Source organism: Glossina fuscipes, unplaced genomic scaffold (assembly GCF_014805625.2).
Source record: "Glossina fuscipes isolate IAEA_lab_2018 unplaced genomic scaffold, Yale_Gfus_2 61, whole genome shotgun sequence".
Classification (NCBI taxonomy): Eukaryota; Metazoa; Arthropoda; class Insecta; order Diptera; family Glossinidae; genus Glossina; species Glossina fuscipes.
In genome coordinates this window covers 5,225,462-5,243,805 of record NW_023998433.1, presented here as the reverse complement: position 1 = coordinate 5,243,805, position 18,344 = coordinate 5,225,462, and positions in this window count along the sequence as shown.

Here is an 18,344-nt window from a genome sequence, read left to right as displayed (position 1 = left end):
AAAATATAAATTCATTTCTCAACTTAGCGGAATCTTTTCAATTTTGTACGCTTATTTCCAGGTTCCGTTCTTCTGTAAAAACTTAATTACGGAACAGAACGGTGTTTTAAATATTTAATAATATTTCCAGAAGGAAGCAAAAATTTGTACAATGATTCGGTGCCTCGGATATTCGCAATCCTCTTAAACTTTTTTCTTTCATTTGTGTATCTGCTGTTAGGCTTCCCTGTTTTAGAGGAAGACGCATTATGTTCTTAGCCTCTTATCATTATTATTCCTCTCAATCCTTATTGCTATATCAGGACTGATTTAGGGTAAAAAATAATACATTCATAATGGTACTTTATCAAGGGAAAATGGGAATAATTTTGTTCATTCGATCTTTTTATATCTGTCATACTTGTCGCCGGTAGGGATAAATCTTACATTTGATAATATATGCAATACAAATGCACATTGCGTCAAGGAAAAAGTTGCGATGGTTTTATCAATAGACGGGCTTAAATACGCGTAACTTTTTGTAAAACTTTTTCCCATATTCTGGAGTTGTTGATTATTAGGTCCTTAATACAAAAGCATATGTTTGGTCACTTTAGAATCTAAAGGTATATAAAGTTTATAATATAAGCAGAAGATTCATTTTATCCTATGGAGCCGTGGTGTCTTCCATGTTATAGGAACGCTCATAACGGGTAAAGCGAGTGGATATTTGATAAAGCTTGCGCAACAATAAAACCAGTAATAGCCATTTTAAAAGAAAATTGGAATATTTTAATTTAAAATGATAAAATTTACAGAGGCTATTGCTTGCCGGTCCCCATTCCAATAGCGAATTTACTTCATACGCTCCTCGAGCGTACCAAATCCCAATAAACGCAAGTAATTTGGTGATTAAAAGGTTTCAAACTCTTTTCTCTTTCTTTGGTACAATATTTTGTTCTACCACACCATACAAACGAAAAGCACTGCTTATCGTTCCCTTCCCCTTCCCTTCCATCATATTTCGTTTTGCGTAATAGACCATGTGACGTCTTTGAAAATTTGGTTGACAGGAGGTCGATCACTAGATTTGCCCACTTCCAATTTCGTCCAAATTGTTCCATTGACTGCTATTTCTGTTCCACAGAATTCGTTCGAATTATAAAATGCTTGTCTCATTTACAGACTCAGACTCGGATAGAATATGCATCCTTTTTCACTGTCTGAGGATTCCCTTGTTTGCGTACTTTCATCAGATTCCAAAATCTCAATTTCATTCTCATTTTGAATCACTTCGGTCTTATCCACTTTAAATCCAGAACACTTCTCATTAATACTGACTATGTTTTTCAAAATTTTATTTCCTCTTCTAGACATGTTTAGAAGATAAAGAAGGGCTGTTTGTCAAAATAGCATAAAATTCAGTTTTACAATAATATTACTAATTCAAAAACTAGTATGATGTTTTCCAATACACGAAGTAATAGCAACTAAAACTTTCAGAATATCTTCGCATTCTAACTGCAATCCGCATTCTGCGAATTCGTTCTTTCTATTGTTGCTTATCGGGCTTGTTTCCTTTGAGATGACGGGATCAAGGTATTGTTTCTATTACTGCTTATCGAGGTTGTTTCCTTTGACATGACGGGATCATTTACATTTATTATTTTTGTAATTTTGGCATGGGTAAAACTAAGTTACTAAATATGTTATTTACATCACGTTCGCGTTAAATAGACACACAGTCATAGAGATAGGTATGTCGCATAGGGAATTTCTCAAAACAAAAAAGAAAATAGTCTTCAATATATATTTAAGTCGTTCAATGGACAAAAGACTGAACGAAAGAAAAAATAAAAATGTGAACAGTGTTTGGTATTTCCCTAAGAAAATTCCGAATTTGTTAAAATGACGCGTTCCGAACACCTACCTTTAAAGTTGTGAAAATTAAAATGTTTTGTAAAATTTTGCTGTAAACGTGGACTGTAAAGGTAAATCGTATTTCTTGAGGAGGAAATGTAATATGAATTAATGTTTGTTAGGATAATAGATAGGTGGAACTGGATCGGTCACATAACTTACTCAGCAGTGCTTTAAGCCCCTAAAAAAATGTTGAGAGGCGCAGAGTAGTTCGATGATCGTATTATAACTTTAGCAAAGCGTGACCGCTTCAAATCGTCTGGAGCAATTTCCAATTTAATTGGGAATGTTTTATAACCCCGAACCGTTAGTCGACGTTTATTATCTGTCAAGAACAGCTCGGAATGTTCCTTTGCTTAAAATAATCAACTTGGAGAGGAGAAAAGGTTTTACTTTAGCCCATAAAAATTATGGCAAATTAGAAGGCGAAGAAAAGTGGGGAAATATACGTTGGAGTGCCGAAACAAAAATAAGCTTGTTGGAAGTGATCCGACAAGAAGTGTACTTCGGTCAGAAGGAAAAGGATTCCACATTAGATTTACTAAAAAAAGTGAAGCATCGCGGAAGAAATCTTATGGTATGGAAGTGATTTTCTTGGGAGGGTGTCCGTTTGCTACATTTCAAAAAACGCTGTTTATAGATTAGTATATAAAAACTTGTTGGAAACTGTGATGTTATCGCGTACCAAAAAAAATAAACCATACCTATATATATTTTAGCACGATAATGATATAAAACAATCATCCAATTTGGTGAAAGCGTGGCTCCGGGAGCATGATTTGAATGTTATTGAATGGCCAAGTCACTCTCCTGGCCTCAATCCAGTTGAGAATATTTGGGAAGGACGAAAGCGTCATGTTTCCTGACAGAACGAAAAAAAATTCTGAAACGTATTCAAAAATATGGTATAATATGATATGGTACATAATAAAGCTGTTCCTAAAAACAGTAGTGGTTATACTGGCCACTGACTGCTTAAATTGAGTACTTTTGAGTACAATATTTTGCGTTATTTTTTAAGTTTTTTTATATACGCCTATTTTACTGTCCAGCTGGAAACAAGCAATATTTTTGAAATAAACTTTTTGAAGTTTTTGTTTATATTTAAAATAACTGTTATATGTTTGTTAAATGTGGAAATGTTCCTATTTCATAAATAAATAATAAATGTAATATATAGTAGGAGGAAAATGGAAAAAAATACCCTTTACCAATATAAAACAACACGCACTTACTTCTCTGTCCACGTATGTATGTTCTAAAAAATCTATGCTTGAACATGCATGAGCCATAAACAATACTTTGAACTTCATTACATATGCCATGTTCCCATATATATTGATACGCATAAATGCGGACAATAAGGACGACGACTTTTCAAAATTTTTCAAATTTTTTTATAAACCTATTAAAGTACCTATTGTATTGGTTACATCTTTATGTTCAATTAAACAAATGTGAATTAGCTGAATTTATTATTCGTTCCGAACTGATCTAACTCGATGCCAAATGATCAATTTACGTGGCGGTTAGCCTTCTTCAATTTATATTGTCTGTTTTAGGCAGGCCGATATAGAATTGATATTTATTTCCACTTAATTGATTGGCTCTTATCGCCTAAACTTAACTCTTCTGTTATTATTCTAATAATCCGTCTTGGCTTTACTCAGTTAATCTTTTGTCGTTTTCGGCTCTCACTTCATTTTAACTTCCTTATTCGAGTGGGCCAGTCCGTCCCTCGACACGGACTATTTGAAGCCATCTCTTTTACGGCTCGCGCCAAACTCCCGTCGTTCGTCTAGTCCTTTACTTAATCACAATTCTTAACCTTAGTCTAGCACTCCTCCCTCAGAGACGAAGAACCCGTGAGGCCATTACGAGGGAAAATTTTGGCTCTTCACAGATTCTCCGTTTTTCAGGGAAGTGGATGATGATGCCCCTTTCCCGGCCTGTTGGCGTAAAGGCTTCGGTGTGGTGGGTGCTCCTCAGCGCGTACGGGTACGTTGGCAGCTGGACCGTTCGGTTGCCCACTCTCCCCGCTATCTGACGGTGATCACATACGGCTCCCCGTCTACCTATAGGATTCGTTCAATGCACGATATTTCATGGCCTTATGAACATGTTCGTTCGATAACGAAAAATCTTTGTGCTGAGGCGCTGTTTGTTGTTCCGGTTGAGTTTGCTGTTGCTGTTGGGTTTGCGAAGCTTGCTGCGTTTGTTGTTGTTGAGTCAAAATATACTGCATGGTGGTCTTGATGGCGCTGAGTATGTGTTTGTTGTATAATCTGCGTCGGTTGAGTTTGTGCTTGCTGACTTGGCTGCTGATTAGGGGAAGTAACATTTTCTACAGAAGCCTCTAAATCAGCAAAACCATGTTGGTATGGGTTTAAATGAGCTTCAAAGGTACTAACTGTGGCAAGAGGATCAGTACAATCTTCGTATCCAAGAGTATCCAATATCTTACTAATTTTAGCTTTCCCTGCCGGTTCATCGCTATCAACAGACAACTCATCGTTCGTATCAACCGATGCAGGCATTTTCAAACTAAACGTATCCTCTTCCTCTTCTTCACCAAAATTTTGACTTTTAACATGATGATTTTAATTTAAGTTATCTGCATCCATCACTTCGTTTTCGGAAGGAAATTTCGGATCCATTATAAGACGTTCATTGACCATATTATTAGCCACATAATCTAACTTTTTGCGTTGTTGTTGTTCCAGAACTTTATTTGTGGCCTTTTCTATCATGCCCGTGATTTCATAAGTCAAAGGTGGAGGTGGCACAGGTGAACAACTATCACTGCTGTTGTTATCAGATGGCCTGTTGCAACCGATGAGCAAGCGTTAGGCCGTTCTTAGCATTTTGCTATTCATATTGCTTTTGCTGCATGGATTTTTGATGATTTTTGTTATTGCTGTGCCCAGAATACTGCTGCGGTTGTTCCTAATGAGCAATAGAATCAGATTTGCTGCCGTTGTTGTGGTGTCGCCCGTGATATTGTTGTAATGACTTGCTGTTGAGGCAAACTTGGTTGTTGTCCCAAGTGGACTATCAAGCGTGGCGTCTGCCTTTTGTTGACGGAAAGTCCCATCAGCTCTCCTGTACCTTTGGCTTTCCGACATCGGAATGTCGGATCGCTGGTCGGTGGGTATAGATCATGTGTTCACGTTGGCCACTATAGGGCTTGCAATTTGTTGACTTGACCCTGGCGGTGGGAGAAGACTTGTAATGGGCGTTGCCTCTTTGAAATCGATCGCTAGGTTGTCATTCGGGCGCGCGTGGTAGATTTCGTAGGTCGCTAGGGACCCCGACTCTACCAAGTTGCCTTGTTGGCTTTGGGTGGTCTCGTAGGCCGCTGTGGAACCCCACTCTGCCAGGTTGACTCGTTAAGATTGATCACTATTGCTGGTTTTGTAAGCCGCTATAGGCTCCGACTCTACCAAATGTGAATTGGAGTTTGAGGCATGGTACCGTTGACTTCGCTGAGGACGATTGATTGTAGTCTCGGATGATGCTTTCATATCATTGCGAGCTTCGTTGCATGGCAGGCGTAGATTTCGGTGGGTTTGAGGACTCTGCTTCGTATCGCTGCGTAGTGGAGTTTATAAGACGGCTTCGCTGGGAAGTGGATTGCTACTGTTAACTTCCGTCGCAATAGAAGGGCGTTGCCTTGGTATATCGTAGGTCTCATTACAGAAGGTCGTTGAAGGGTGGTTTCGCTGACTTGGCTTTTGTTTTACAGTGGATCTGTTTTACTGCGTTGCGCTTTGTGGACAGGGTGCATCCGCTGGAGAATACTAATGTTCGCGAAGCAGGTTCGTCTCGGGGTCCGCTTGGATCGAGTCGCTGGTGGTGGGCTCCCCGGAAGTTTCCCTGTTGGCAGCAGTTAATGGACCGCATGCCTCGTCGGCCGCAGATCCAGCAGCGCAAAACCTGTGGGTTCGGGCAGTTATATTGGCGGTGTCCATCCTGGGCACATTGTCAGTACGCCTTCGACGTATTTATTCGATTCTCTTGCGGCATTGGATCCGGTGCCCACGCCCTGTTGTTGCCGCCGAGCGCTTAGCTGAAATCCTCGGTGTGCTACTCTGCGAGCTCCGCGTGATGTTTTGCCCGTCGGGATCGCCTCCACATCGCTGGCGAGCTCCATGAGTTCGGCTGAATGGGTGAAGTCTCGACGCCGTATGTACCACAGGTAATCGGGCTGCGTATTCGTATAGATGCGCTCTAATTTTTGCTCTTCCGTTATCGCGGAATGCCACATCAGGTCTTGTAATGCCAGTATATTGTTCTCTCGAATGTAAGAAGAACGCGATGGTAAGAAGAACCATTAAAAGTCGGCGTTGAACCTCTCCTAGCTTTGATTGTTGTTGCGGTACCACCTTAAGGCCTGGTCGCGTAGCATCCCCACCGTGGTGGCTGGCAAACGGTCTTTATCGACGCTGTATACCTCTGCTAGTTCTACGACCCGATCGATGAACGTAAGCGGTTCTCTATTGCTGGCAAAGTTGAGCCCCCATCTTCGGACTACTTTGATGACGGTCTCGTGTCCGCTGCTCTCGGGAAAGCTAGGTGCACTCCGCCAATCGGGGCGGCAAACTGGGTGATTTCGCCGATGTGGTTGACTGGTGCTGAAATATTGGAGTAGAATGTCGGTGCCATTTTGCTGTTTGACCCCAGTATTCTCGCTGGCACGTGCAGGGTTTCGGCTCTCATCGCTGGGTGTAAAGATCGCTTCTCGTTCGTTGATAGCTCGCCGGGTATATTTCTCACGTGAGATGCTGGAGAGCGCGATTGCTGTCTGGTGAAGGTCTCAAGCTCCGTCTGCAGTTTCAATAGGCGTGTAACAAACTCGGGCTTATGAACTGGATCCTTATCTATTGCACCGTACTTGAAATCTCTAAATCAAACTCCCCTAGGCAGGCTTGGAGCTCGTCTCGGCGTAAGGAGTTAACCCAGGGTACGCGTAACAATGAAGTCGCTTTGAGTATTTAATTCTTTATTTCGTTTCTCTCGCCTGTACAAATTTCTAGGGAGGTTAGCCCTCATGCAAAATTTATTATATTAAAGCAGCGATTTTAGTTTACGTAGCAAAATTTCTAAGTGAACTATTCTCTTTCCTTTTTCTTATGCGTAGCAGGTGACTTGCCCTTTAATTGAGCCTTGCCGTATCGATAAAAGATCGTTTACTTTTCGATTTTAGTTTTTGAAAATTTTTCCTTTTTTTTTCTTTTTTGTTCATTAATATAATTTAATTTTTGGTTTGGTTGTTTTCATTTGCATACTTTTATATCCTCTAAATTAACAGCCTAATGTTGTAAGAAATATCTACACTTCACTCGCTCGGTTGCTACTGCTCAGTTGCTACTCTCCTGTATTGTATACCACCCACCATGTCGCTATTAATATCTTTATGATCTTCATTGCCGTAACTGTTTGACTTTCGCTAGTGCAGCCGTTTTTGACCGAATTCCTTGCGGTACTCGCATTTACATTATCACTTATGGGCTACCAAATGCACGGCATTGTTTTTGTTTAGCCGCAGCAAGCAATGTAATGTGAGTGCGGGATGTACGTACGCGATATTTGGTTATTTTTTTAGTTATTTATTTTTTCATCATAAAACCAAACTAAGCAAGCGTTGATAAATATAAAATTCTTACGGATTTCAGATATTCATGCGTGAGTAGCTGTTCCTCGATTTTTCCCAGTTATTGCTTTGTATTTTTATACGCACTTCTCTTTACGTGAATTTGAGTATATAAGAACTATGGATTTTCCCTAAATAATATTTTCTGTGTTATTTTATTTATTTATTCCAATTTCTTTTTTTGTCGCTTTCAACATACGCTTTACAGAAAAGAAGTGAGCGTTTTTTTTCTGTTTCTCATCAAGGCATTTTGTTACTTCTTTTTTTTTCAAATTAAAATTTACTCGTTTTATCCTTACGGTCTCTGTTCGAGCGCCACTTGTGAGGGCTTTTGCCCATTCCCTGGTGCTGGGGTAAGCTCAGCGGCACCAGGTTTTGATTCAATAGAATTTATATTTTATTGAGTATTTCTATTTATTCCATTTTTTCTCAATTTTTAGTTTTAAATTTCGCGAAGTTTAAAAATAAAACACTCTGACGGTACTCAAACTCGATCCTCATTCTCTTATCGCCTAAACTTAACTCCTCGGTTATTCTTCTAATAATCCGTTTTGACTTTGCTCAGTTAATCTATTGTCGTTTTCGGCTCACCCCTCAGTGTGGCTCCCCTACTCGAGCGGACCAGTCTGTCCCTTGACACTGACTATCTGGAGCCAGATCTTTTACGACTCCCTTCAAGGTTGCCAAAAAGCAACCATATCGCAATCTCCCGTCGTCCGTCTAGTCCTTTACTTAGTCCTAATTCTTAATCTACCTTAGTCTAGCACCCCCCCCCCTAACAGACAAAAAACCTATGAGTCCAAAACGAGGAACGACTTTGACTGCTCACAATATGTAATCTTCTTATAGAAGCTAATAAAAAATGTAAAAAGAAGGTTTTTAGATGAGAGGTACTGCATATAATCGATTTTATTTTTATTTATTTATTTATTCCACTTTTACATGAAACTCAACTAAAAATGTTGACAGTCGAGTTCAATTGACTCTTAAAGTAAATCTTAAGTTAATTAATATTAAAACTTAGTATAATAAAACAAATAAGAAGGAAAAAAAAGAAAAAAAAAGCAAGTACACAATTAGCGTAGAGCCACATCCACAACCGGTGCAGGACCAATTTGCGAATGAATCCCTAAGCCATCGTAAACATGCATAAGCTTGGCAACCGGTAATAGTTAACAACAACTCATTTTCGACTCATCGTGACATTTTAAGGTTAAGAGCTAGTTTAAGTACGACATAGGTAAATTACGCGCATTAAGCAATGTTGCTTTAATGGACTTTAAAGAGTCCGATAATGAGAATAAGTGATAGACATCATTTAGGTTCTTGCAAACAACTCTGAGCGGGTTAAACAGCTCATAATTATATATACATTAACTAAGCTTAACCAAGGTGAAATGCCTAGAGAAGCGGTTGGGGATATTAAAGTTTATTTCACCAAGTAATGCAGGCGAATCAATAGCACCATTTATTACTTTAATTACGAAGGAAACGCCAAGAACAAATCTACGTTTCTCGAGAGACGGTAAGGACAACAGAAGCAACCTATTTTCATAGGGGGGAAGAGAGGCAATCGGGTCCCAACCCAAATTCCTAAGGGCAAACAGCAAGAATTGCTTTTGAACAGATTTAATTGAGTTTACATAGCACTTGTACGAAGGAGACCACACAACGGAGGCATACTCAAGTGTAGGTGTAACCAAACACATGTACAGCCGTTTCGTAATATAAGGATAATCAAGCTCTTTAGACCACCTGTTTATAAAACCAAGCGCGGACCTAGCTTTGCTTAACGAGAGCTCAATGTGCAAGTTAAAACGTAACCTATGGTCAAATAGAACGCCTAAATCTGTGAACGTGTCGACGTCCTCCAACTTATGCGAATCAATGAAATACTGAGTAATGAATGACTTTCTTCTTGAAAAAGAAAGCTTCTTACATTTATTTAGATTTACTTTCAGAAGATTCAAAAAGCATCATGCAACCAAATTATTCAAGTCGCTTTGAAGGTGATGTGATTGTGATTCTAGAGAGAAGGAAGAAAACAGTTTCACATCATCAGCGTACATTAAGATCTGACTGGAATTAATCACCGATGGGAGATCATTAATGTATAAGCTAAATAAAGTGGGACCTAAGTGGCTACCTTGAGGCCAGACATCACGGGAAATTCATCCAAGGTGATGAAGTTAAACAAACCCATGGATGATCTATTGTGCAGATATCCATTTTACCAAAAAGAAAGGGAACGCAGAGGCTTGGAGTTTAAATATAAGTAAGTTATGGTTAACCATATCAAACGCTTTGCTTAAAACAGTGTATATAACATCTGTGCGAGAGCCACTAGAAAAAGCCTTAAAAACATGACAAGTAAACCCTAACAAATTGGTGACCGTAGAACGCCCTTTCCGAAAGCCATGCTGGTGTGGAGAAATATTCGAATTAATGGCAAATGCCAAATGCTGAGTCACAATTCGCTTACACAGCTTAGACAAGACGCTCAACTTGGCTATGCCCCTGTAGTTCTTAACAAGTTGCCTACTTCCACTTTTGTGAATGGGAATAAGGAAACTACTCTTCCAACACAAAGGCAAAACACCTAAATTCAAAGACCGGTTAAAAATCTTAGAGATAACACCATATAACTCGACAGCGCAATATTTAAGTCCACATGATGCAATTCCATCAGGTCTAGAGGCACAACTATATTTTAGAGAGCTCAAGCCTTTAAAAACATCATCTTCAGCAATAACCACATTAGGAATTGAAACCAAGTTAGTTATAGGATATGGGTAGTTTGCGGATAAATCGGAATTAGCAGTCGAAAGGTTTCGACGGAAGTACTTAGCGAACAGATTTGAGATTTCAAAATCATCCGAGGAATCAGACCCATTGAAAGAAACATGCGAGGGATGTGTGAAAATTTTTCTCTTTGAGTTAACAAATTTAAAAAAGTATTTAGGATTAGCGAACAGACAGGACTTAATGAACTAAAGGTATCTGCAATAAATTCTTTATTTTATATAAAGAAGAATATAATTCTTTACTTTATATAATTAATAAATTCTTTATTTTTCATTTGTTTGAAAAACACGTTCCTGCTTTTAAACATATTTCGAAAACTCAGCTTTTTTACGATTTTGGTGGTAATGTTCTTTGGTTTCATACGTTCCACGATTGACGATTTTCGTCGATCGCATCACAGAGCTGCAGTGTATATTTTAGATTAAAAAAAAACTGGAATAACCTTCCTGAAATACGACCTCCCCGAATACCAACAGAAGATCGTGCAAGTGGAATGTACAATGAACTTCTATATGCACATGTATGAATATCGTTAGTAGTTAAAATTTTTACATTCCTGTTGCAACGTTCTCTTTTTGGAAAATGTGAATGTATTATTAGACCGTCACCCAATCCGCACATAGCCTTAATAATAGTCGTCTAAGTGTTTACTTGTTTAATAAACAAGAATTTGTTATGAATCAAATTAAACACGTAAACGATAATATAGTTAATTAGCTACATTCGGAACTTCTTTATATAATAATCGAATGTCGTAGGCGGAGCGCAGACGATTGGTAGAGACCAAACAGTCTTTTACTGTGCCGAACGGAAAGCGTTTGGTAAATTATCAGTTTTAAATCTATATTGTAGACTTTAACGTTCTCATTTACGCGACACGCTAATTAGCTTTCACAAAAATCGTGGAATACCCAGTAATGTTTAAAGGGTAGATTCAGGGAAATAAAGAATAAAAGACTTCGATTTAAATCTAATGGTTGTTCTCTTCTTGTTTTTTATTATTTGAGATCCCCTTCTATATAGTGAAAATAATGTTAACAATAATGCTTAGGTAAGTATTAAGTTATTATTGAAATAAAAATAATATAATTTACATTCAGTAATAAATACTTACGCTGTACTATAAAAATTAAATTTTTAATAAAATGAAAACAATGAACGAAGGTAAATAATGAAGGTAACAATGAGCAATGAAGCAAGGTGGAGCGATAATACTACTGTACCTAGTAGATGTACATATTATTTAGATGATTTCAAATTCAATTCAATTTTAAGCCTGATATTGGTTCAATCGTTCGAAATAATAATTCATGTTAAAAAATATTTTGTATTTTTAGTCGACTAGAACAGTCATCTTTTACACCAAATGATGGGACTAATCCGGTGAGTAAGCAAAACTAAAAGACACTAACCGTAACTTCCGTTACCATAACTATTCCTTTTTAAAGTAATTCAATTTAGCAACCGTTCGTGTTACTTTTTTGGTATTTACTAGGATTGCAGATCATCGTGATAATAACTGTTGGGGTCACCCATTTTTTGAGCGATGTTGGTCTAACACTTGTTATGACTAAACTTGTAGGTAGTGGTAACAACGACTTTCTTTCACGGACTGTCTGTTGGGACGGGAGATGCAGTGGATAGCGACGAAAAACGCTGGGATGTTTCATATTCAACAAGGCGACTCCGTTTAGAATACGAAAATTCATTTCTGTTCTTTCTCGGAAATGGCGTAAAAGTAGTGAGTGCCCTCGAAAATATTGCATTTACCGGAAGAAGGTAAGCATTTATTTGGTAGGCGAACTAGTTCGGGAGCTTTAGCTAAAATAGTTGGTGTACTATCAAAGATAAAAATTTACCCTTCTTTGAGTGATTTTTCGAAATTTTGGTTTTGTTTATGAAGTATAAATGCAAAAAACATTCTTTTGAATTTATTTATTAGAGTGTTCCAACTTCCGACGCACGGATATTGCTTATACATAAACATATTTTTTTGAGTGCCTGTTGTTGGACTTGCTAGTGAAGGACGTGGAAGCAGTTTTCGATAGTTGACTTTTAATTACATTATTATATTTTTTCTTAGTTAATAATTTGTTCATTTCTTCACTGGCATATTTGGAGGAATAATGCAATAGTGTATTGGGCAAGGAAGTAAAGGTGTTATCGTAAATTTTACTATATAATATATATATCACTAGAACAGCATATTTCTATGAATTGCTTGTAAAATATGTTTTTAGGTACCAATACCTTGTTTATGTTTTGTGCATGCATTCATTTCGAACATAGCTTGCCTATAATATTATAATTTTTTGAATCATAGGCGACATAATTTATTTTAAAGCATTAATCTTTACATTTTACATAAAATTACAGATATATAAAAAACAATTGAATTCTATTCATGAACTATTTGTATATTCGTTTATGAATACTCCATATTTGTAAATATATAAAGAAATACTTGATTTCATACAACGCATACGATGTAGATAGTGTCCAAAAATCTGCAAACAAAAAGTTCCCATTAGAGTTAAATATCACAGATTGGCTTGTAAATTAAGTTATATATTAGGATTAACAAGAAATTAACTTATAAGAATGTTATTAGATAAGTGACAATTTAATATGGATTTTCAGTACAACGGCAACTCTGTACAATCGCTGTGGTGATATTTTTCTCGTTGTGCAAAAAAATTTTGCAATTTCTTCTTTATTGCTGTATACGTTTTTAAAAGTGTTCAAATTTATTAAACTATATTGAACTTTTTGTGTGTTTATTGCTAAAACTGATCATCACGGATACTGTACGTGTTTCCATTAAATCAAAAAAAAAAAAAAAAAAGTTGAAAACATTTGACATTATCCTCAGTAGTTTCCCAAACCTTTTCAAGTAAGTGGTTATTTCACAAATAAGTAAATAATAGACAACCATAAGGCATAGTGGCCCCCGGGCCGCCGGATAAAAACTCAAATACATTTCATCTATTAGCAGACGTATCCCCCCAAAGAAAAAAGATTAAAAATTCCGACTTTCCGGTGTTGCTAACCAGTAGCATCGTTCCTATCGACAAAAAATATGTTGTGATTTCTCCAACTGATCCCTCCATAACAATTTCGCAATTCAGCCCTTTCGCTATTAAAAAAGCACTAGATTGCATTACAACGCATATAGACTCTATATCGATTTTACGTGATGGAAATTTACTTGTCTTGCTTGAAAAGCTCATAAAGTCTAAATCATCAGTCAATTCGTGCGCTATATCCGCTAAACTGCATGACAAACTGAACTCGTTTAAAGGCGTAGTTTATGCCTCATGCTTAAAGCATGTGCCGGAAGATCAAATTGTGCGTGAAATGGGCAGTCAAGGAGTGACTGAAGGCTACAAATTCACCAAATTAAATGACGATGGAAAAACCCGCTCTCCTACAGGAAGAATTATTTTGTCTTTTGACCGCTATCGGCTACCGGCAACGGTTGATGTAGCTTGGTACAAATGTAAAGTAGAACTCTACATTCCAAATCCCATGAGGTGTAAAAACTGCCAACGCCTGGGCCATACGGCAAAAAGATGCACCAGTCCTCCATCCTGTGCTAACTGTGGTCTTCCTCCACATCCTGAAAACTGTACGCGTAGCTTCTGCTTAAATTGCAACGATCAACATTCTGCGTTAGACAAACAATGCCCACGTTTTATACAAATGCGTGAAATTCTAAAAATCAAAACAGAAAATTACTGTAGCATGGGTGAAGCGCGACGCAAATACCGCGAAAGAAATCCATTTGTAGCTTAAGGAATTGGAAAAAGTAATACCTACGCTGCTGTTGCCACGCAAATCGTGCCTAATAAGCCTTTAACTCCAACTCCTTCTAATGAAAAACGTGTTCCACCATTAACCAAAAATTATATTGCGAAACCAGTTACATCACCCGCCAAAGAAAATATTGAAAAAACCAAACCAACACCAAATATTGAAAAAATTAAAACAACAACATATATGCTAAAATCTAATAAACTAAATTCTCCAGAATCTCCAGCTCTCAACTTTACTCAACAAATTACAAGTGGTAATGAATTCATTCTTTCATCCATTAATCAACCTTCAACTTCAAATTATTCACGTGCGCCAACTCGTTGCGCTTCAAATGTACCAAACCACCTAAATGCAGATTACTCAGCTGGTACGAATAAATCATTCACGAAAAATTCCCATAGCGACCTTCTCGACGGAGACGCTGACATGTCAACTTAACCTTAATTCCACTCTGCTTCCATGTCATTACAATTAAATAAAGTTTTTAAAATTCTACAATGGAACATTAAGGGACTTATTAATAATTTTTATGAACTCCGTACACTCATAAGTGATTTTAATCCAACCTTTTTATAGCTTCAAGAAACCCATTGTAGAAGTTCTTTTAATCCTATTCCACCCAAATCATATACTGGATACTTCACGAATGCTGATTAAAATTCATATTCCAAACAAGGAGTTGGTGTTTTTATAAAATCAAATATACCTCACAAACTCATAAAATTTATAGTGCTTTCGCTCTATATCCCACCTTCGCAATTGTTTTCTCAGCAAGAACTCTACAATTTATTCTTCGTATTCTCCCCCCCATTAATAATATGTGGCGACTTTAATACTTGGAATACCATCTGGGGCTCAACAGTGAATAATACTCGCGGTACTGTTTTAGAAAAGGCCTTCATTCAAAACAATCTCTGCATTTTAAATGATGGAAAACCAACGCACTTTTCAATTCATCATACATTTTTACATATTGATTTAACTTGTTGCTCTCCCTCACTTCTTCCTTTGGTTTCCTGGTCTATTTCTGATGATCTGCATAATAGCGATCACTTTCCAATCATAATCGATCTTAAACTTTCATCGTCCTTTGTTACTCCAGCAAAACAGACCAAATTCCTCCTAGATAAAGCGGATTGGATCAACTACTCCAAACAGGTGGAGTCATTCTTGAATTCAAAGCCATTTAACGGGAACTGCAACCATGATGCTGCTATTATGTCTAAAGCGATTCGCACGGCTGCTCATCTTTCTATTCCTCAATCCAACACCTCTGTTAAACGAGCTAGGGTTCCATGGTGGAACAACACGCTTTCGTTTTTGATGAAAAATAAAATGGATCTATGGCACCGCTTTAAGAGACGTCCTGATCAGAATCACTTGTTATTATACAAAAAGGCCAATGCTCTATTCAGGAAGGAATTACGGAAATCAAAGGCACTTAGTTTCGAACTTTTCTCGAGACGAATTCACAGAAATACATCAATGAAAGTTGTCTGGAACAAAATCAACAGACTTAATGGGACTTCAAATCTGAACGAAATCTCTGCCATCTGCACTCCCAATGGAACTTTAACTGACGCAGATGAGATTTCTTATTACTTTGGAAAAGTGTAGTGCGAATACTCCTCTGACAGCAACTTCTCCAGTGCTTTCATCGAAAATAAAAGGACTCCAATATCTCTTTCAAATAATATTGATAGATGTGCCATGTTCCTGGAAAATTGCATATCCACCTTAGAACTTGGAAGTCGTCTCTCCAAGGGAGGACAACTGGTCTAGACCGCAACTCATACCAAATGATCAGCGCTACGTCTAAGTCTAGTAAAAAGAAATTACTGGACCTATACCCTTTTGACTGGCCATATACCCTACATGTGGAAACTGGCAGCAGTTGTTCCAATTCCAAAGTCAAAAAATGTCTCCATCGCATCAGATTATCGCCCAATTTCTCTTTTATCTTGCCTCTCTAAGGTATTAGAGAAGATTATGGCATCTAGATTATCTTGGTTTCTTGAGTCCAAGAACCTGATAACAAACCAACAAGTTGGTTTCAAGCGGGGTAGAGGGTGCATCGACGCTCTGTTACATATTGATTATTTCACAAGCAAAGCAATTTCCGAACGAAATCACGTAACAATTCTTTCAATTGATTTCGAAGAAGCATTTGACATAGTTGGTCTTCATGTTATTTTAAGACTCTTGAAATCATGGAATGTTGGACCCAAATTTTTCAACTACATTAAATCATTCATGTCGCATCGGCGGTTTAAAATTAGAATCAACATTCATGTCTGTGATTCCTTTCCGCTAATGAATGGCATTCCGCAAGGATCTTCTCTTTCTGTCTCGCTTTTCCAAATAGGCTTCAACGAAATTAGCAAAATTCTTTGTCGTGTACCAAGAGTGGAACATTGCCTCTACGCAGACGATGTATACATTTTTACAAAAGAAAAAGATAGCACGAAGGCAATCAACATCCTCGAATCTATTGGACGAGAGATATCTTCATGGGGAAACTCGTCGGGGGCTAAAATTTCCATACAAAAATCTAAAAAAATGCACATTTGTCGAAAGCAGATTTGCGATGCAGAAAATCTGCTGATGCATATTAATGATTTACCAGTACTAAATGTGCCGACACTGCATATTCTCTGGCTCACACTGTCTTCGGTTAAAAAACTCCCTTTTAACAAGGGTAAATTTCATACAGTACGTTGCTCGGAGAAGTGATGCGCATATTAACACTATTGCTTATCTTACGAAAATGCTTGTGTTAAGCAAGATTGACTATGCTTTGATAATTTATGGCAATAGCTGCAAATCTAATATCAACATCCTTAAACCGGTCTACCACCAAGCAGTCAGAGCAAGTTGTTATGCTTTTCAGACGACGCCCATAAATAATATTATAATTGAAACTGGTCTCCCTACGTTAATAAATAGACTGTATGAGTTAAAAGCTAAAATAGTCCCTAAGCTTCTTAATTCAAACAAATCCATTCTCGGTGATGACGTAAGAAAGATTATTATTGCGAAGAAAATTCCAAAGTCACCATCTGCAATTTACCATTGTTTGTGCATCGCAAAGGAATTGAACATTTCCTTAAAACTTTCCCGCTCTTTTGGTGTTAAATCTCCCTGGATTTTGAAAGACTGCTCTTTTGACATCTCACTGTCTATGCACAACAAAGAAAATACTCCAAATTACGTCTTCAGGAATCTAATAGCTGAAAAACCCCAAATATTGGAAAGTATTGGTTGGAATCTTTTATACACAGACGGCTCAAAATCTTCTGGTCTGCCTCCTGCTTGTGCCGTGGTTGATGCTACAGGACGAGTTCTTTTCAACCACATATTTCACGAAAGTACTTCAACTTTCACAACCGAAGCCAGAGCTATCCTTTTCGCTGCGAACCTTGCCTATGAAAACAAACTCAAAACCGTCATTGTTACCGACAGTTTATCTGTATTACAAGCTATTCGGAATCCTTTGACTTCGAGATGGAGCACCATCAACAAATTAGGGAATATAATTACAACACCAGAGGGAAAAATTAAAATGTTATGGGTACCAAGTCACATCGGTTTATTGGGAAATGAGCAGGATGATCGAGAGGCAAAGGATGCTGCTTCTGCTCCTCTAATTATGGATGATGTCATGGAAAAGTTAGATCTTCAAAGATACATTGGAAGAAAAGTTAAAGAGAAAATTGCAGAAGGAAATTTACAATACCATCATCAACACTACTCTTGCATTAACCCTCAATTAACTCCACCTCTATATCCAACAAATGTTGAGAAAACCAAGATCCAAACATTTTCGAGAATTCGCCTTGGTCATACAATTGCAACTCACCAATGGATCCTGAAGAAGTCTTCTCCCCCAATCTGCTGTTGTGGACAAACTCTTACTATAAAGCACATTCTCTGCGACTGCCTCAACTTTTCCTTGGCTAGAAGTATTGCATTTGGAACGATTAACCCTTTGAACATTCTACAATCAGCTTCAGAACAGAATATCAATTCAATATTTTACTTTATTAATACTACTAAGCTTATTATCTAATATCCATTTATTTAAATTAGAGCCGATAGCCTGTGTTGCTAGTGCTCAATGTCTCTTTTTTTAGTCTAAGAATTCAATTCATTAGTCTAAAATTAAAATAAT